The following is a 23,356-nucleotide window of genomic DNA, read 5'->3' on the forward strand; positions in this document are numbered from 1 at the left end:
ATGAAAACTCCTCCAGTTCTTGACATTCATTCATTGATTTCATTTCCCGCCACTAGCCAATTCACTGGCCAGTTCTCCACCAGACTTTGTGGTCATACTCAAGTATACCAAAACACTGTCCCAGGGTCACCAACCGCCCGACTGAGTCCGCTTCTGGCTCGAGTCGACTGGCAACGAAGGGCAAGGGTCCAATTCAGCCAAAAGACTTACATTCATACACAGTAGCATTCAAGTGCGATAAAGTACACACTCGCCCATCGAAATCCATTTAGCAATCCTTAGAAAGCATTTAACATTCAAGCAAACATTCACAAATAGTCACATAGTCACTTATTGTACAAACACACAAAGAACACTCACCAGTCTAAGCCAAAATAACGTCAAAAGTTTCCTTCCGGATTATGTCCTTGATCACCGACAAATCCTAAGAATAACCAATCCCAAATTGAAGTGAGCAAATGTAATTTAAGATCCAACTAACCCTAAAATCAAACCTTACATCTTCCTAATATTCATAAGAGCGAATAACAGAAATTTGGGCTGCTTGCCTTTTGTATTTTGCTATTTTTCAGCCATTTATGGCTTCATTATTTTTCTCAATTCAGCCCCAAAACCTCACACAAATAATCTTACCACAATAGCCTTTCAATAGGCTCAATGTCATTCAATTACAAAACAGTGCTAGCAAATTGATCGGAACTAATGTTTAAGACAAATAACAAAATAACAGGTTTGACGTCTCTTAGCGTTTCGGTCACAACCGAAGCTACACTTATCAGATTGGGGTGTAATTTATACTGTTTCGAAGCTAAGCCAAAAGGTTACAACTTTTATGAAGACAACTCAACCCAGTTCACAGTTAATCCAGATCGAATTTGCATATTATAGAACCAGAATTTCATTGTCAGTTTGGTTATTAGCACTGGGTTTAAATGGCAATAACTCAAACTATAAAATTCCGATTGAGGCATTTTTAGATGCATTGGAAAGCTGAAATGTAGGGCTAAAATTTTTGTGTTTTGCCCAAATGCTGATTTGATACGGATCAAAGTGAAAAATGAAGTCAAAAATGTGAAATCTCAAAACTGCCCTACGGAAAAGAACATTTGGTAGTCAGGGGTATTTTGGTCATTTCATATGATACAGTGCTCCAATTGAGTTGAAATTTTACAAACAGCTATATAACACCATTTCCTACAACTTTCATGTTTTGACCAAAGCCTGATTCGGCCTCTAACATGGACGAATGAAGCTGGTCAGAAGCAGGGCAGTTTATTCTTAAAGCTGGAAATTTGATGAATTCAAGGTTTACATTCTCATTCATGTCTTGAACCACCATCCCAACTCCCTATCCAAGCTTACAGACATCATATGCTATCTAAACAACAAGAAATACAACTGAACAACTCAAAAATTCACCATAACCATCAAAACTACTTAAATAACCATCATTAGCCAAAAGTATAGGTTGCTATACAAACTTAAACAAGATTAAGGGAAAGAAAAAGGAAAAACAGCCTTAATACCTTGCCAAAGATGTTTGCAAGAGAAACCTCAACCTTTCCTTCCAAACCTTTAGCACACCAAGCTTCCCAAGTTCCCAAATAAGAGGTTAATCGGTTTAGATTTTCGATTTTCAATCAACTAAGCTAGAAATCAAGATTGAATAAAGTGGTTTTTCTCCCTCAAGTCTCGGCCACAATGAAGCAAATGAGGCAGAAATGGAGCTCCAAGAAAGGATAAGAAGCTAAGACTTGAGTTGGTCAAAGATGGTTGGATGACTTCCAAGTGTCACCACATGATTTCATCTTAAATTTTTCTTCTTTTTCCTTTCTTTTTAGTCAAGAATTTCGGCTCTCTCTCTAGGGTAATTAGGGCTGATATTTTTGCACTAATGACAATGAAATTAAGTGAATAAAGTGGTGGTCAAGTGGTGTGTTCACTCGGTAATAAACGGTACCCGTCAGTTCCAACCGTTTTTCCTTAAATCGCGCGTACTAGGATTTTAACTTATGATTCATTAACTTATTATTATTACTTCTAATCACACACTTTTTCGTATCTAAAACTCACTCTTAATTACCAAATTTAGTACACACTCCGCATGGATTACTCACACTACGAAAAGATGTAAAAACCTTAGTTTACCTTAACAATGAAAGAAAAGAGGAAACCCTTGATTTTATGATTAATTGTAACTATTGAGGAAGTGAATGAGTAGTAAAGCTATTGTAAAATAATATATTCCAAATTAAAGGGAATTTTCTTAAAACAATATAAGGGATTTTACAAGTTCTCACAATAGGGGCCACCTTCCCAATATCCAAAGTATTCGAACAGCTTAGGAGTACATGCTCCACTGTTTCCTGGCTCTCCCCACAAGTTCTGCAAACTTGATCTCCCATTCCTGTCCTTCTAAAGATTGCTTCTCTAACTGGTAGTGCACCTTTAATGCACTTCCATATGAAAAGCTTAATCTTATGTTTTATGTTGAGCTTCCAGAGAGTGTTCCACATCTGCTTGAGCTGTTGACTTCCTTCCATTATACTTGGACCAGCTTCACCTGATTTTGGCTTCTCTATACTGTCACGATCCTCCATCAAAAGTTTGTACCCTGAACTGACAGAGTAGGACCCTCCTGTATTGTGTTGCCAGAAGTAACTATCCTCCCTACCTGTTAAGCTTAGGGGGATGTTCAAAATCCTCTCTGCATCACTCTGGTTGAAGGTTCTAAATATAGTGTTTCTGTCCCATCTTTTATGATTGATAAACTCGAGCGCCATCTTCAATGAACTGTTAAGGGGTCTTGGGGTAGTAGGCTTACCAGAAGATGACCCTAGGATCCATTTATGCTCCCAAATGTTTGTGTTTCTCCCATTGCCGATCCTTCTAATCACACCTCTTTCAATTGAGCTTCTGGCTCCTAACAGACCTTGCCAAATCCAAGATGCATTCTTTTGAGGCTTGCACTTGAATATGGACTCCTTAGGGAAATACTTAGCTCTCAGTACTTTACTGATAAGTAGGTTTGGCTTGGTTAATACCCTCCATATCTGCTTCCCCAACAAAGCCTTGTTAAAAGCTTCTATATCCTTGAATCCCAGCCCACCTTCAGTTCTTTTCAGTGCCATTTTTTTCCATGACAGCCAATGCATCTTGCTTTTACCATCTGTCTCTCCCCACCAGTAGTTTGCCATAGATGCAGTAATATCTTTGCACATCTTCCTTGACAGTTTAAAGTAGGACATGACATAAGTAAGCATTGCCATAGAGACTGCCTTCAACATTACTTCCTTGCCTGCTGTACTAAGTAGCTTGTTTTTCCAATCCTGAAGTTTTCTTCTTATGTTTTCTCTGATGAACCCAAATATCTGATCCTTTGTCCTTGTTATCACCATTGGAAGGCCTAAATATTTCCCTTGTGTCATTTCTGCCATTCTACCCAAAGCACTGCACACTTCTTTCCTTTGTTCCAGAGGCACGTTTTTGCTAAAAAATACTGCTGATTTATCAAGATTGATCAGCTGACCTGAAGCCTCTTCATACGTTTTGAGGATCTTCATGATTTCATTGGCTTGTTGTTTGCTGGCTTTACAAAAGATGAGAGAATCATCTGCAAAAAGGATGCCAATTATCGAACCAAAAAAAAAGTACTGTGACCATTTCTAATCACTGTTTTGATTAATGGTTGAACAAGAGGACTTAATTGAAGTAATTTCCTTCATTTCCAAGAACTATCAATAGGTATATTTACTTCCCAAACATTGTGGCCTTTTAACATCACGGAATGTACCCATCTTACCCACAAAGAATCCTTTTACTTGCAGCAAGCACTTATTCCATTGAGTAGTATTTTGTATCCCAAAGTCCACCTTTATTCTTTTGGCTTACACACATCTGACCACTTGACTTTCACACCATAACATGATTTCAAATCTCCTGTCCATAAGAAAGAGCACATCATACTATCCACTTTCCTATTGATAGCTTTAGGCAACATGAAAACGCTGGTCCAATACATATATACCCCACTAAGAACTGCCCGGATTAGTTGAATTCTTCCCCCATAACTCAGTTTCTTTGCTGCTACTTTGAATTTTTTTTTTTAATTGGATCTTGATAAGTAGAGGCTGACGATACTTGAATGTGAGTTTACTTGGGACAAGTGGGAGTCCCAAGTATTTCACAAGTAATCAACCAATTGGCACTTCCAATATTATCTAATTTTTTGAATTTAAATTATATATCAATTAGATAGATAAGAATAGAATAGATTAGTTACCATTTTGAATATTTATTTTGATTCATTGTAGTTTAGCCTGTTATAAGCCTATATATAGTCCTCATCCCATTATAACATTTGTATAAAATAGAGAAAATATTTCCCCCAAAACTCTTTTCTCTTAACATGGTATCAGAATAGGATTTTAGGGTCTCCACTCAAATTGAAACTCTGATATAAAACTTGACTCTAAAACAATGGCAGAATCATCTGAGATAGTGCATGGTAGGAAAGGGCAAATAGACTCAATTCTAGATGACTTGACTGCAAGCATGATGGAAGTCTTAACCATAAGTCAAAAACCTATACCAAACAATGATTCTTCCATGGCTCATATTGGCGTCAAGTTGGATGACACCAATTATGTCATGTGGTCTCAAATTATCAAGATATATATCTTAGGCAAGGGCAAATTATTAATCAAAAAATTCCTCAACCTTCACCGACAGAGCCTACATATTAACAGTGACGGACTGAAGATTCGATTCTGAAAAAATGGCTAATAAACAACATGAATTTATCCTTGATCAGTAACGTCATCGATAGAGCTAATACAACATATTTTGATAGAGCTGATACATAATATTTGTATGATTTGCAGCAGAAAGTGACCAGGATGAGACAAGTTGGAGGTCTGATTGAGAAATATTGGCAGATATAACTCTCTTATTCTGGAAAAGAGTGTATACATTTTTCTTGACAGGTTAGATAACTGATTCGATAAGATTCGTAGTGGCATGCTACGGATGAAACTATTTCCAATAGTGGAAGAGGCATATGCCTATGTTCAATGCGGCAATGTCACGCAAATGGTAATGTTGACAAGGAAAGATAGCACAATCAGCTTTGCTATGGCATCCAAGGGAGCAAAAGGTGGACCGATTATGTTACCTCAAACCAAAGTGCCATCTGAAGAGAATAGCTGTCCTCATTGCAAAAAAAAAAGATACACATGATACATGTTTCAAATTTCATGAGTATCCAACATGGTGGAAGGAATGTGAAGAACAAAATCGACGAGTTGATCAATTGAATGCTGCTAATTAGAATAGAAACCTTGGAAGAATTTCCACTATTAATTCAGTGGCATTAGCCATGGTCCTTAACATTCCACAAGTGCCATTTATTCCTCCTATCAATATCTCAAAGGCTTGTCAGTATCAATGTAACTGTAGGATGTGATACTGACTGAATTGTCAATTTGGGAACCACCGATCTTGTGACTTTTGACCCCAATGATTTTTCATGTGTTAATCAATCAAAACGGTTAATGATCTCTATTACCAATGGTGTTTAATATCTAGTTACAAGAGATGGAACTATTATTTTATCATCATTTCTTTCTTTACCTGATACCTTATTAACAGTCTCCCTATCACATAAGTTACCTTCTGTTAGTTAAATAACAGTCGATCTTAATTATGTAGCACTAATGTATCCAACCTTTTATCTTTTTCAGAATATTCTCACCAAGAAAATAATCGAGCATGGTAATAGGTTAGGGGGTGTATACTATATGGATGATTTTAGTCTAGGTAGAGCTAATTAATAGGGAAAAACATCTCGAGAGGGACCATCAAATATCCTAATATGTAAGGCAGGAACCCAACTATGATTCAAAATCTTAAACTATTAGGTCTCGAGTCCTTATGTATATGTTAACCGCTCTTTCTTTGTCTCTCGAACCAATGTGCGATATAGTTTTTTACTCATGCACCTAACAAATCTCTCCTTTCATAAGTAACCTCTCACATTAAATCCAAATTTACAAGTTCTTTTTCAAATCCACTTTAATACTCAATGCAAACTCACCTTATTACCTAAAGCCACTTCTTCTCCCAATCATGGACCCACTCTTCTTTAAGATCCAAACTGGAATCTGGATCCTTTCCAATCCTTGACTCCTTGGTCTAATACCAACCGTAACCCCTGCCAAACCCATGGTGCACCGAGTCTAACACCAACCAAACTCCTTGGCATTTCGGTCCACTACCAAGAAGAGAATTTTCACCGGTCCAACTCCGAGAAAGATTCACTTACCCATGAATACCCCAGTCTTACAACCTGAACCTCTGATACTAATTTGATAGGGAGAAACACCTCAAGAGAGCCCATCAAAGAACCCAATATGTAAGTCAGGAATCTAATTCTGACCCAAAATCTTAAGCTATTAGGTCTCCTACTTTTACTTGCATATTAACTGCTCTCTCTTCGTCACTCGAACCAATGTGGGACATGATTTTTTACTCATGAACCTACCAAGACCAAATTAGATGAAAAGCACTGATAATACTAAGAAGCAAGAGATCTAGTTATGACATCGGTGACTAGGCCATCCATTTTCTGGATACATGAAGTACTTGTTTCCAGATTTATTTTCTAGAATTAATGTTGCTGATATGAATTGTGATGCTTGTAACTGCTTAAAAGTCATTGTGTCTCTTTCCAATTAGTCTGAATAAATGTGATACTTCTTTTGCTTTACTACATTCTAATGTTTGGGGATCTTCATCGATGATTTCATCCACTAGTATTTGTTGGTTCGCTACATTTGTGGATGGCTGTACTAGAATGACTTGGTTGTACGTGTTGAAATATAAGATAAAGTGCTAGATATTTTTAAATCATTTTATTCCATGATTCATACACAATTTTTAGTTACAATCAAGATTCTCCGATTTAATAATGATGATGAGTATAATAATCGACCATTATGGGATTTCTTTAATGCAAACGGTCTCATACATGAAACTTCCTATATTCAAACTGTTGACCTTGGTTGATCAGTCCTTGATTTTGATGATTAACAAACCAAAATGTAGATTTGGACTAATGTTTTTATGTGAGAAATTTGTTAGAACAGGTCATTGATCCAAAAGAGAATCGAAACGATTTGAATCAAAGAGAAGTTAAGAAATATGAAGGTTCGGACGTAGAGGATCGGACGCTCGATAGAGGATCGGTCGTTCGACTGACGACGATACTCTTCGGACGCTTGGATCGAACGCTCATTCATTGCTTCGGCCGTCCGACACAAAAAGAATGAACGTTGAACATTCTGACTTCTATCGGACGCAGGGTTCGGACGCAGAACAAATGGTTCGGACGTCCGATAGGTGGTTCGGACGCATGGTTCGGACGCAGAGCAAATGGTTCGGACGTCCGACAGGCCAACGGCTAGTTTCGATAGCATTTAATATTTGACCGTTGGAGAGTCTTTTGGAGCCATTTCTCACATTCTATAAATACCCCAAAGCACAAGAAGACACAGACTTTTGGCCAACACTAAATACAAGCTTACAAGTGAGATCTTTGAGTAGAAATATTCTTTGTTGGTTGTATAAGGGGTTGGGAAAGTTGGGTTGTGAGGTTGCTCAAGTGAAGGTTACTCTCTAGGAGGAGTAAAACCTTGGTGAAGGTGAACCTATCACTTGGAGTGGTAAAACCTTGATAAAGGTTGTCTCACTTGTATAAAGTAGTTCTTAATTGAATGGGTAAGCTTTCAATTGTAGCTAGTTGAGGGTTTACTTGGAGAGTAGTAAAATTCATTTGCTCAACCAAAGTATGTTTGGGGTGAGGAAGGAGTGAGCCTTCATTGTACAAGTTGGTTAGCACTACCATCAATTGAAGAAACTATTTGGTGGATTCAACTCCAAGTTTGGAAGAACCTTGGGAGTTTGATTGGTTTGAATTTCTTTTACTTTATTGTTACTCTATTTTTGTGCTTTAAAATTGCTTATATTCTTTGTCATTGTATTTACTTGACTACTTGTCTGGTTGAGTATTTTGGTTGTATTTGGTTGTATCGAGGCTTACAATTGGTATCAGAGCTTGGTCTCCTAAAGATTAAGCTTAACCGCTTAGAGTAAAGATCATGGCAACCATAAAAGTTTCCTTTTTAGAAGGGCAATCTATTGATAGACCACCTATGTTTAATGGTTCTCATTTTAGCATGTGGAAACAAAGAATGATGATTTTCTTACAATCCGTTTATATTGAATTATGGTATGTGGTAGAAGATGGTCCTTATGAAGCTAGAATAGTTGACTCTACCACTAATTTGAGTAGATTAAAGACTTGACAAGAATTGAATGAAAAAGACAAGAGATACCTTTCTTTGAATGCCAAGGCCATGTATATATTGTACAATGCATTAGATGTAAATGAATCTAGTAGGATTAAAGGTTGTAAATCAGCTAAAAATATTTGGGATAAATTGTGTGAATTTCATGAAGGTAACCAAGATATTAAAGAACAAAAGAAATCTTTGCTTGTTTCTCAATATGAATTTTTCAAAATGCATCCTCTTGAAAATGTTGATAAGATGTGTAGTAGATTTTGTGACATTATTCAAGATCTTAAATTGCTTGGAAAAGAATATTCTTTGGGTGAGAAAAATAGAAAGATTTTGAATGCCTTGCCAAAAGAATGGGAAAACAAAATAAATGCTATAGAAGAGGCAAAGGATTTAAATTCTATGTCCATTGAATCTCTTGTGAATTCCCTAACCTCTTATGAATTAAAGCTGAAATTCAAAGTGCAAGAGGAAGAAAATGCAAGAATGTATAAGAGAGGCATAGCTTTTAAAGCATCTCAAGTGGGGGATAACCCATCCTTCATGGGTAATGAAAACATGGAAGTGGACAATGATATAACTCCTCACATCAAAAGTTTCAAGAAGATCTTCAACAAGAGAAGTTCAAGAGGAGATTGCAAAATTACATGGGATGAATGCAATTCAAAAAGAAAAAAAGAAGAGTTGGCCCAAATGACACTAATGGCATTTGGAGAAGATGAGGTAAATTCTTATCACTCTTCTAGTGATGAAGATAATGACGATGATGATGTGCAAATTCTTATGATTAAAATGCATAAAAGTTTGAGAGAATCTTATGTTAAAAATAAAGATTTGAAAACAAAAATAAATGATTTGTTGGAAGAAAACTCCAAACTTTTTCAAGAAAACAAATGTTTGAGAATGGAAAATGATGATTTAAAAATTCAAAAAGGTGTTTTTGATTGCAAAAATAATTTGAAAAGGAAGTTGGAAGAGAAAACAAAGTTTTATGAAAAAATGTTGGAGGAACAAAATTTGTTAAAGAAAAGAATTAATGACTTGAACGAGTTTCTCCAAAATGAAAAATAAAAGTTTTCTCAAACAAAAGAAAGCAAATCTTTTCAAGGCATAAATAAGTTTGCTATGATAAGAAGTAAGAAAATTAGTTGCATTAAATCCACTTATGTGTAAAATACTTCTATCATGTGTCACTTTTGTTGCCAATTTGGACATATGCAAAATGATTGCTATGTAAAGAAAAATATGAGAAAAGGTATGAAATCCATGTGGATTGTTAGATCATATTGTACTAACTCCCAAGGACCCTATAAAAAATTACAATTGGTATTTTGAAAGTTTTGACATTCTATATGGTCTTGATTTGAAAAATAAAGGGGGAGTTTGCTTTTTGATTGATGCCAAAAGGGGGAGTAGGATTTATTGAAATTTCTTTGTATGTTGGCATTTTCTAAGGGGGAGTTTTATTTGAACTTATTTGATCAAAGAAATCTTCATTTTGTTTGTCATCATAAAAAAGGGGGAGATTGTTGACCTTGGTTGATCAGTCCTTGGTTTTGATGATTAACAAACCAAAATGTAGATTTGGACTAATGTTTTTATGTGAGAAATTTGTTAGAACAGGTCATTGATCCAAAAGAGAATCGAAAAGATTTGAATCAAAGAGAAGTTAAGAAATATGAAGGTTCGGACGTAGAGGATCGGACGCTCGATAGAGGATCGGTCGTCCGACTGACGACGATACTCTTCGGACGCTTGGATCGGACGCTCATTCATTGCTTCGGCCGTCCGACACAAAAAGAATGAACGTTGAACATTCTGACTTCTATCGGACGCAGGGTTCGGACGCAGAACAAATGGTTCGGACGTCCGATAGCTGGTTTGGACGCATGGTTCGGACGCAGAGCAAATGGTTCGGATGTCTGACAGGCCAACGGCTAGTTTCGACAGCATTTAATATTTGACCGTTGGAGAGCCTTTTGGAGCCATTTCTCACCTTCTATAAATACCCCAAAGCACAAGAAGACACAGACTTTTGGCCAACACTAAATACAAGCTTACAAGTGAGATCTTTGAGTTGAAATATTCTTTGTTGGTTGTATAAGGGGTTGGGAAAGTTGGGTTGTGAGGTTGCTCAAGTGAAGGTTACTCTCTAGGAGGAGTAAAACCTTGGTGAAGGTGAACCTATCACTTGGAGTGGTAAAACCTTGATAAAGGTTGCCTCACTTGTATAAAGTAGTTCTTAATTGAATGGGTAAGCTTTCAATTGTAGCTAGTTGAGGGTTTACTTGGAGAGTAGTAAAATTCCTTTGCTCAACCAAAGTATGTTTGGGGTGAGGAAGGAGTAAGCCTTCACTTGTACAAGTTGGTTAGCACTACCATCAATTGAAGAAACTATTTGGTGGATTCAACTCCAAGTTTGGAAGAAACTTGGGAGTTTGATTGGTTTGAATTTCTTTTACTTTATTGTTACTCTATTTTTGTGCTTTAAAATTGCTTATATTCTTTGTCATTGTATTTATTTGACTACTTGTCTGGTTGAGTATTTTGGTTGTATTTGGTTGCATCGGGGCTTACACAAACTTCTCAGCAAAATGAAGTGGCTAAGAGGAAAAATTGGCACATATTAGAAATAGCACGTGCTCTGCTGATTGGTGTGAAAGTTTCACGACAATATTAGTTTGATGCAGTCACCACAAGTGTCCATTTGCTGAACAAATTACCTTCAAAAGTTATAGACTTTCAAATTCCACTGCAAGCTCTCTCTCAAGATTTTATTTTACTATAGGTGCTAATGATTCTAGCATGAGTGTTTAAGTGTGTGACCTTTATACATCTACAAAAGAATTAATGGCGTAAATCGAATCTTTGGGCTATTTGATGCATTTTCTTAGGGTACACTATGTACAAGAACAGGTATCAGTGTTATGATTTAATCGCCAAGAAGATGTATAAAACAATGGATGCTACCTTCTTGGAATTCAGGACATGTTTCTTATCATCGATATCCAATTCTACACTTCAAAAGGAGATAAAAAATAAAAAAGAGCACAATTGACCAAGATTGACATGGCCATCATGGCCACATATCGATATAACTGATGCTAATTTGCCGACTACTAATATGCTAGTTATTGAAGTTCCAGTTGCTGCCGATTTGCCAACCAACCTACCAACAACTGATGGTGACAAAGCTGATTTGCCCAGAAATGAGGTAGAAAATATTCCTAAGGCTGATAATACTAATGATGCTCTTCGGGAAGTTCTTGCTGAGATTACCTCTGAAAAAACTAATGCTATTGATATAATCCCTCCTTTTTTAATACATGACTGTCTTTCTCCTGAGAATATTCTAAGTTAATTACTTCTATCACCCTTTTTATCTACTACTAGTTTAGATATAACTAGTAAATATGTGTTACCTGACAAATCTAACCATGGCAAACCACCAAATCGGTACTCTCCAGAAACTCATGTAACATGGTCCAAATATCCCATTGTCAATTATATATCAACTCATAAACTATCAAAACCTCTAGAGGCCTTCGTATATAATGTGTCATCAATTGATATTTTAATATTTTAATAGAGTCCATGCACTTCTATGGATCCAAAATGGAGTCAACCTATTGAGGATGAAATGTCGGCATTGTAAAAAAATAACACATGGACCTTATCTCCACTACCAGAAGGCAAGAAAACCATGGGATACAAATGGGTTTTCTCAATCAAGTACAAGGTTGATGGGTCAATTGATTGATATAAGGCAAGCTTGTGGCGAAGGGGTACACATAGACTTATGGTATCGATTATCAGGAGACATTCTCAGTAGTGTCAAAATTAGATACAATCAAAATTCTATTTCCTCTTACAACTAATTTAGATTGGATGTTTCATCAGTTCGAAGTGAAGAATGCTTTCTTACTTGATGATTTTGCAAAAAAGGTGTATATGGATATTCCACAATTTCAAAGGCAAATGTTGTCTATCGATTGTAGAAACTCTTTATGGACTGAAATAGTCACCTTGTGCTTGGTTTGGCCTATTTATCTTGGTTATGAAGAAGTGTGGTTATCAGCAAAGCAATGCAGATAATACTTTATCCTTGAAACATCAGTTTGAAAGATAATGACTCTGATAATCTATGTTGATGACATGATTATCACATATGATGATGCAGAGGAGATTTCTAAGTTGCAAGATCAATTAGTAGCCAAATTTGAGACGAGGAATTTTAGAAGTCTCAAATATTTCTTAGGAATTGAGGTGGAAAGTTCGGTACACGACATCTTTCTTTCTCAACGGAAGTATGTACTTAATCTCTTGGCAGAAGTTGGGTTGCTGGATTGTAAACCAGCTGATACACCAATTATCTAGAACCATACACTTAGGAAATATCTAGATCAAAGACTGACTAATAGAAAAAGATATTAAACATTGGTCAATTAGCTGATTTATTTGTCATATACTCGTCCTGATACAGCATATGTTATCAATATTGTTAGTTGATTCATGTATTCTCCAAGTAATTGACATATGGAAGTTGTGATTTAGATCCTTTGATATTTGGAAGGTCACCTGAAAAAGGACTTCTATTTTTCAAGAATAATCATCTCAATATTGAATGTTATACAGATGCTGATGAGGTGAGAGACCCTACCGATCAAAAATCAACTTTTAGTTACTTTACAGTTGTGGGTGGAAACTTAACCACATGGAGAAGAGATAGAAGGTCGTGACTTTGTCTAGTACAGAAGTTGAGTTCAAAAGAATGGCCAAAGAGATGTGTGAACTTTTTTTTACTTAAAAAGCTACTTATCGATAGTGGACTTGCTCCAACTTTTGAAATAGATTTGTTTTGTAATAACAAAACAACCATCAACATCTCTCAGAATCCAGTTCAACATTACCGGATTAAACATGTAAAAGTCGATCGGCACTTCATTAAACGAAACATAGAATATAGGGTGATAAGATTTTTGTTTGTGAAATTTGAAGATCAACTAGCTGATATACTTACCAATGTTGTGTTGATTAAGAATTTCTACGACTCACTTGGCGAGTTTGGCATGTAGGATATCTATACACTAACTGGAGGGAGAGTGTTGAAGTGGACTTGATTGCAATTATCTAATTCTTTTGAATATAAATTATATATCAATTAGATATTAGATAAGGATAGAATATGTTAGTTATTATTTTGAATCTTTGTCTAGATTCGTTACCATTTTAAAGACAAATATCACACAGCTATTTCCTCCTCCCTTCATCCAAAACAAAAATGAGAAGACAAAAAAGAAAACCATCTGGTTTGGCTAAAATAATTATACTTTAACAAATAGCTAACAAAAAAAAAAGAAAAGGATTTTTCTACTAGTACACCTACCTTAGGCAAGCAATTATAGGAACATTCGAAGATTAATTGGTGGAGGAAAGAAAATATAAGGCTTAGAGCCTTAAACACTAACTGGAATTATGCTTTCAATCTGAGCACTTAATTAAGAGTTCCTCACTCAACCAAGGTTGAGGCATTACGAGTTAATTTTGGATTCAAATTTCATTATATATGTGTTTCGTTCATTTGTATGTCAGCGTTCATTTCATCATTTATAGGTTAGTTTATAATAATATGGAGTTGCAGTTAGTTAATGTTGATTGTCTAACCATATGTTAGTGTTCATCCTATTACTAATAGGGCTAATTTGTAATATTGTCATTGAATTCTACTCCAATCCAACCATTGTGATTAATTGTTCTTGTATAAATGAAAATATCCAATAATTCTCTTGTACTATATCATATTTGGTTTGATTTCTAATTGAGACTGCGAGTCCCATGTAATTATCTTAGCGTGGGAGGAAATTATTCCAAAAGAATTGTATGAAGCAATGGACATTCTTGACTGGAACTAAATGATGGAATCCCAAATGAATGAGCTCATCCCATCTTTTCCCTCAACTATCCGGGAAATATATCCATCAGACTTCTGTTCCCACACAGCATATTTTTTTGTTATTCTTTTTCCTTTTTTGAAGAAAAATATTGCAAAATTACAAACTCGAATGTTCTGGCTTGTAAACTAATTGATTTTCAATCTTTGGCAATTGTCCTATTCAACACAATTTGAATTTCTTTGAATCTTCGGCAGAAGCATGTTTCTCTAATGTTTGCCGAAGATTTACATTCATTTTCTAGTGAACAATTAAAGTTATTTACATTCATTTACTAGTGAACAATTAAAGTTATTTACATTCGGAACCCACTTTAGTCCAATGTTTTGAAAACCGGACCGGACCGGCCGGTTCGACCGATTGAATCGCGAACCGGCCATGACACCGGTCTGGTTCTATGCCATAGTTGACTTTATTATAAAACCGGTCAAAACCCGGTTGAACCGTGAAAACCGCCGAACCAGATTGAACCGGCGATTTTTCGATTTTCAACTTTCCCCCATTTTTTTTTTTAGCCGAACCAGATTGAACCGACAGTTTTCCAGTTTTCAACTTTCCCTCTTTTTTTTATGTTTTGCAAAATGCAGCTATCAAGATTCAAATTCAAGACCTTTGTATATAGATTTATCTTACAAAATCTCATCTCTCATGACTCTTTCTTTTTAATCTTCACTCTCTCTCTCTCTCTCTCTCTCTCTCTTTTCTTTTATCACTCCTTTTTTAATCAAACCTCTTTATTTTTAATTTATTGATGTTTTCTTCCATTTTTTAATTTTGTTTTTGTCCATTAAATTGAAAAAAGTTAAAAAAGAATTATTTTTCTTTAACCCAAATTATTTAATGCCACAACCACTCACTTTTATCTCATTTTTTGTTTCTTATCAAGTTTACATTTCTATTTTCGATTCTCTTGACTTCCTTCGAATTCCAAACTTCCTTTTTCAAATTCCAATCTCTAAATTCCAAAATAATTTCAAAATATTGTGATATTTTTGGGTTGGATTTAGATATAATTAAAATTGAGATGAAATTTATTTGTTTTAACTTATAATTTAAAAAATTTATTTTTAAAAATCCAAGTTATTAAAAAATAGTAAACTTTTCATCATATAAAGTATTAAATTAGTCCATTACATGTGTTTATTTTGTGCATATATATATTTATATAAATTATTTTTAAAAAAATTCATTGATCCGGGGTTGAACCGGTCCGACCGGTTGAACCTCGACCCTTTCACTTCACCGGTTCAATTAACGGTCCGATTTTTAAAACATTGCTTTAGTCTATGGCGGTTGTTGTCGCTGATGGTAAGGAATGGGTTCTATAGTGGAAATGACTAATATGGGGCTAAACAGAATTAGCTGACAGGTAACCGAGTAAAATGGTTATTTCCTCCAAAAAAAAAAAAAGGAATAAGTGGGAGCGCACATGTCACGTCTGTGTGTGAGTCTAATTTGTCGAATGGTAATGTCAAAATGACATTTAAACCCTAATAGTTAAATCCAAGAATTCTCCTAGCTTATTTTTCACTTCATCCTCTAACTCATCTTTTTATAATTTGTTTATTTGTCTCTAAAATCATTAGACAATTTCAATATTTTATAACATCCAAGACAAATAATGTCTAAAAATTAATGGGTCTGTTGGTTACTATAACTTGCAAATAAAATTTCTAAATATTATTCACCTTGCATCATAAACACTATTTCCAATCACTTTTGTATCTCACATACATCACATCATAAAAAACTGCTATAGTATTATTCCAAACAATAATTTCCTAACAATCCGCTATCCAAACTCACTCAATATCCCTAGCATAGCAATGAAAAAATAATATATTTATAGATATGGTCCTAATTAAATTTCATCCCATAATTATACTTTTTAAGATTGAGAGAAATATCTTGCTAATTTCATATAATAATGGGTAAATTAACAAAAACTATTAGTGAAAAATTAATATGTGAAATTATTATTAAAAGTCTAGAAATGCTTGAATATTGTTAGTTTCTCTTCATGAATATGCATAAGGCTACATTTTTCTTTTAATAGCTAGATATTGTCTTTATATGGGAGTACAATAGCTTTTTGTTAGTAATACTTAAAAAAGAGAGAAATATGGATCATTTAGACTTCAAAGTTTCTAGTGTCATTTTTTCAATATAGAATGATTGGATGCTATTAAGATGTTTGGATTGCTAAATTTTTATAAAAATATATTTTGTTGAATCATAACACATTAATCAATCACCTTTTTATTTTTTTTCAACCACCTTTTTATTTAACAAACATAAAAATGCAAAAAGTATCATAGTTTTATTTTTAAAAAAGTTTTCAATATTCTTCAATCCAAACAAACCCAATCTATAGACCTTTAATAACATTTTTATAGTTTAATTTTTCACTAATATTTTTTGTTTTTCCCCTTATAGAGTAAGAAATTGAGCAGGATATTTTTCTTTATCTAAAACCTTGTAACTATGGAGATAAAATATAACAAGACTTATATCCACAAATGTACAATAATTTTTGTTATTATGTTAGGAATACTGGTATATTTAAATATTATTTTTCTTGAGTGTTTTTAGAGGCAAATAGATAAAAAGAGAAAATTGATATTAGAGAGTAAAGTTCAAAACACGCTATACCTTAAGGGGATTTATTAGGGTTAACCTCTAGGGGCATAAATGTCTTTTTGACATTTTCATTACACAAGGTCAGAGTTGAATAATGGTTTAGGAAATAAAATGAGAAATATGTAAGAGGTTAAAGTACAAAACTGGTTAAATCTTAAGGGGAGTTTTGTGAAGTCTAAGGGCTCTGTGCCATCTTTTAAGCAAATAAGTGGGGTTGTAAGGAAAAAAAAAAGCTAACTTATAAAGGGTAGTTTTTTGAAATAATAATAAAAAAAGGACAAGCATAAGGAATCATTCATTTGCATTCAAGTAGTGATGTATATTTAAAATTTATCACATATTGAGTAGTCATGCATTCTAGAGTTTATTTTCATGCTAAATGCATACATGAGCCAACGATAAGTTAATACCAATGTTTTGAAATTCGAACTGGGTATTGACTTGGTTGAGGTCAGCGGTCAGAAGTGAATAGGTATGACGGAGACCGAACCCATCTAAGAACGGGGTAATGTCATTATGATGTCATAAATATATTTAATTTTACAAATTAATATATTATGTAAAATTTCTAAAAACATGGTAATACTAAGAAAGGTAGATTCAATGTATGTTTGATATTTCTAAAATACTTTACAAGAAAATACAAAAAAGGTAGTATAATTAAGTAGCAATTTATGCTTTTACAATTTAATACATATTCAACAAGTTTATAATCAAATTGGAGGGCTTATCTGGAAAGTAATGCAACAATTTAGGGTTGTAGCTATAAATTCTAAAATGTTTTTAGGCATATTAATAGTTTTCTAGTACTCCAGGGGTCAAACCATAAAATGGATAAATGTTTTAACCCTAAACCTATTTTTTTAAGTTTTTCTCCCTCATTTCCTCTCATACTAGTGCCGCCTCATATCTTTCCCAAGTTTTTTCTTCGTATTCCAACTTCTGTACAATGGGACAGATTTTCTTCTTTTCTTTTTTTTTATTTTTTCCTTTTTCAATTTTGTCTTTGTTGGTTTTTTCTTCTTAAAGTCACGAATCTAAAATTTTAATCCTTAATTTTTTTTGTTCACACTTCTCTATTCTCCATCTCCCCATCTTTTCGTCTTTTTACTATTTTCTTTAGTGTAAGATCTATAATTAGATCTTATTTGAGAAATACGTTTGAAGGTTATTTTTTTATAGGTTGGAGGCTGCTTGATAGAAGGAAGGCTGATTTTTGCGAAGGGATGAAATGTTGTATTGGCAAAGGGCAAAAACGAGCTGAAGAAGAAGAAGAAGAAGAAAGGAGAAAAAAGTAAAAGGAAAAAAAAATGAGAAAAGCAAGTTTTACCAATTTCTAGTGGAACCTAGTTTTTTACCAGGGTTCTTGTTAGATTGTTTTGTGAGGTAACTCAAACCAGATACCTGGCCAATTCCCGGTTCAATTGGTTGGATCGGACGATTCGGTTTAAGTTTGAATACACAGGTTAAGATAAATGGTTATATTGCAAAATACCCATCACCGACAATATATTTTGTAAGTAGTTTTTTAACGGTATCTTTCGCTTGATTCAATAACTGTGATCCAATTCATTCTACTGTGTTAGTAACATATGCCACATACTACACAAACTGCTATATAGACAAGGCTTCATCCTCAAATTAAATTACTTACAACGGAGCTGAAAATGAATTAATCAAGTCTAATAATCTTTTTCAATTCTAATTTGCATTTTACTCTTCGAAATTATGTATGCTGATTGCGACAAGCACGTAATGCAATGGTCCATCTTTCATCACAGTAAACTGATCTATATACCAGTAAAAGGAGTAAAAAAAATTCACTGCATGTGACAATGGATGTCAAAATATGAAAATATAAGTACCACTAGGCACTAACAGCATTTCGGTCCCCTTGTGTGTTTTGTGCTTGAACCCATGAACTAATTCAAAGAAATTTAAAAAATTTAAAAATTAAAAGCTAAAAACAAAAGGAAAACTTCGCAACTGTATTAGTTCCAGTTTGTCTTTCTTTTACTTTGCACACACCTGATTTAGCTGGTCTTCTGTGGTAAGGCTATGTACGTCCCAAGGATAAGTTATCACCCTACACTCGTTGATAGAAGAATTTTCACCCTAAAGTATCAATCGTTGATAGAAGAATTTTCCTTCATTTGAATTTTCGTCGTCGAAATTATATATGCCGATCAGCATATAGGGTAATGTACTGACGCACATTTCATTCCGGTAAAATGACCCGTACACCAGTAAAAGATTTGTGGATAAAGGCAAGTCATATCTTCGTACGTGCATTTAACTCTTGTATTTTAAAAGTGATGTAACCCATATAGGGCATAGGTGCATTTAACTCTTGTATTTTGTTTTTGTGGGTTTAAAAAATAAAAAAAAACTCGTGTATTTGTTTCCTTTATTTTTTCCTTAGTTACAGGTCCATGGTGGCCAATTGCTATGCCTCCACTCCATGCCATAGCCACCTCTTTCCTATACTTCTTTTGTCTCTCGGCCTGCTATCTGCCGTATTTCTTCAGTCCGGTCCAAAGATGAGCGATTTCCTAATCCCCACTCGTGTCTCAGTTAAGTCCCTCCACTTCTCCACAAATTCTTCATTGCTGCTACCCGCAAATTATCTCTTTCTAACTTTCTTGCACTGCTTTTTTTTTTTCTTTCTTTCTCACGCCTATTTATTTCCACAGCTTTAACAGTAAGTGTGTTTTTTCAACCTTCGTACTGCTACCTGGATGGAAATTGCTGTAGTCTCCATTTTTTTGTCTAGGTCTTCTATAGAAAGGTTCCCACAAGGAGAGTACTGGGTATACCTGTTGCAATACAAAGACGTACTTGACATGCCCTTCATTTTCCCTGCCACAATTATGAGAGAGGAGCCAATACAGTTGGAGTCTAGTAAGGTTCAGTCGATTGTTGTACTCTTTGCATTATTTGATTTATATAATTACGTTACATTATTTACATTATTGTATTCAAATAAAAGTGATGTAAATAAATATATATTAAAATTTGAAATATGTCCAAAAATACAGGACTGAATCCTTGTACCGTCAGATTTATTCTGTCCGAAGGTCCTCCATCACGTCAAATCGTATGACCCACATCAATTCTGGACACTTTTGTCATTGATTAAGAATTTTCCAGCCAAGACTTAAAGTCGCTGACGCGTACAAACATGTGGAAAGTTGTTCTTCGGCCGAAATTTGCACAGGACAAATTAATGACTTATGGAAGAATGCCCTTTCAAAGCTTTGGAAAGACGTGCTAAGCCATCGGCAAAATTTTAGTTGTTCCTACTATATGAAAATATCCAATATTTCTCGAGTACTGTATTATATTTGGTTTTAATTTTGATTGAGACTACGAGTTTCATGCGAGTTTCATGCAATTATCTTGGTTTGGGCGGAAATTATCCCAGAATAATTGTATGAAGTAATGAACATTCTTGACTGGAACTAAATGATTCAATCCCAAATGAATGAGCTCATCTCACCTTTATCCAGCACAATCAGGGTAATATATCCAGCAGACTTTTACTCCCGAACAGCATATTTTTCCTTTTATTCTTTTTTTTAATAGCAAAATTACAGACTCGAATGTTCTGGCCTGTAATTTAAGTAATTTTCAATATTGGGCAATTGTCCTTTTCAACACAATTTGCACTTCCCTGAATCTTGGGCAGATGCATGTGCATGTTCTCTGATGTTTGCCTAAGATTTACATTCATTTTCGGGTCATCAATTAAAGTTGCTTCCGTGTAAAAACGCGTGGAAAGTTTTTCTTCTGCCGAAATTTGCAAGAAGACAAACTAATTGACTTTGAGAACTTCTGAAAGCTTAATCAATGATGTATGTGAGCTACCATATGAAGGTGACCTAAGCATAAGGTTCTTTACTTACGTCACAAAATTTGTCTCTGGAAGAAGTCAAGAAAAAATGAAAAAATTAGCATGACTAATAAATTAACTTTTGGTTGTGTTTGGACAGGAGTTTTAACGGAGGATTTAAAATTTATTTAAAATTTCTACATTGTTTGGATTATTAGAGAGGTAATTTGAGTTTATAATTTACCAATTATTTGAACACATTTAAACGTTGAAATAATTGATGAATTATAAATCTAAATACTTCCCAAATTATTTAACAATCTAAAGGAAATTGACAGCATTTTAGTGCTCTGATTAGTACCCCAGTTTTTACATGTTCTTAATGGACAAGGTTTTATTATGACTTTAGTTATGATAACTTATTAAAATACCCCCAATTTTATGAAAACATACATTAAAATGTAAAAAATGCACCCCAAACTATAACAAACACGCAATTCTTTTTCTCTTTCACCATCACCCTCTCTCACAATATCATCTCCTCCCACCGCTACTGCCCCCACCGCTTTTCCCCTAACTTCCACCATTACCACCTCCCCTTTCCCTCTCTACTCCCCTCTCTTCCTCCCCTATTCCACCTCCCCTCCCTCTTTCCCCGCTAGCTCTTCTCCCTTCTCTTGTCACCCCTCTCTCCTCTTCCTCTTCCATTTCCCTTTCCTCCCCCATCCCCCTCTTTCTCTATCACCCCCTTCCTCCCTTTCCCCTCCTTTTCCGCCACCTCTTTGGTTATTTGTCATTTGCAACTAAAGAAAACGATAAAATAGTAAATTTTATTTAGAGAGATTTATTGATAAGTTAATTTCTTTTTCTATCTAAAGGAAATGTTAAAGTAAAATATTTACTTAGACCAACTTAGAATATAGTGATTTAAAGATTTGAACTAAACAAACTAATAACTTCTACTTTCCTCCCAATATTTCTGTCACACTTTGGGAATCCCATATATTTTTAACAGTGCCTAGATTTCAAAAGATTGTGGGTTACGTTACAAGGATGACGTGCTTGAACTTGCTATGCAGCCTAATCCATTCAAAGTAGGATAGAGTGGTGACAGGATTGTGGGTCCATTCCTATGAAATATCCCTCATTTCTCATGCTATTTTAGAAAAAGTGTAATGCACGAATCTTGCTGCTTCTAACTGGCACTCACACGCCATTAAATGGGACTTTGGGCCACTAAAAGACAAGAGTTTAGTTGTTAGATTTAAGGACATCAATCGAAATGGGTGAAAGTTTTTAGGGATAATTGCAGAAACCTCCCCTGAGATTTCTGACATTTGCACTGACCTCCCCTATTAATTTTGAAATTACATTAACCTACCCTAAAAAAGTTGGAACTAATTTAAAAGGTAAAAGTGTGTGAAATTACTAGAGTACCCCTATTGGATTTGACTTTACCAGATGAAAGGTTTGAGTACTTTCATCAAAACTAACGTTTAATTTGTTAAACAAATTAAATTAATCAAACTATTTTTGCATAGTTAAATTAATTAACTAATTAACTAATTATCTAATTATCTAATTAACTAATTTTTATTTTATCTAATTAACTAATTATCTAATTAATTAATTATCTAATTAACTAATTAACTAATCAAACTATTTCTTCATAGTTAAACTAATAACTAATTATCTAATTGTTAATAGTTATTAACTAATCAAACTATTTCTGCATAGTTAAACTAATTAACTATTAACTAATTAACTAATTATTTTATTAATTAATTAACTAATTAACTAATTTCTATTTATCTAATTAACTAATTAAATAATTATCTAATTAACTAAAGCTGTTGTCTGTCCGAAACTAACAAACTATTTGCATGTTAAACTAATTAACTTAACTGCTTAACTGCTTAACTAATTAACTAACTAATTATCTAATTAATTAATTAACTAATTAACTAATTTTTGTTTATCTAATTAACTAATTGTCTAATTATCTAATTAACTAAAGGTGTTGTCTATCCGAAACTAATAAACTATTTGCATGTTAAACTAATTAACTAATTAACTGCTTAACTAATTAACTAACTAATTATCTAATTAATTAATTAACTAATTAACTAATTTCTATTTATCTAATTTACTAATTATCTAATTAACTAATTAACTAAAACTGTTGTTTGTCTGAAACTAACAAACTATTTGCATGTTAAATTAATTAACTAATTAACTGCTTAACTAATTAACTAACTAACTGATTAACAGACTATTTGCATGTTAAACTATATGCAGTACGCATTACCTATTTAAAGTATCGGCTCTTTATGGGTATTTTACTTTCAAACATTTAATTTATGATAAAAATATCAATATTTGTAAGTAAAATTCAAAAAGTGTTACAAAAAATATCAATATTCTTACTTTCAAATATTTAATTTATGGCCCTATGCCCCTCCCTTTTTGTAAGAATATTACTGTAACACTTTTTGAATTTTACTTACAAACATTGATGTTTTTATCATAAATTAAATGTTTGAAAGTAAAATACCCATAAAGAGCCGATACTTTAA

Source organism: Coffea eugenioides, chromosome 6 (genome assembly GCF_003713205.1).
Source record: "Coffea eugenioides isolate CCC68of chromosome 6, Ceug_1.0, whole genome shotgun sequence".
NCBI lineage: Eukaryota > Viridiplantae > Streptophyta > Magnoliopsida > Gentianales > Rubiaceae > Coffea > Coffea eugenioides.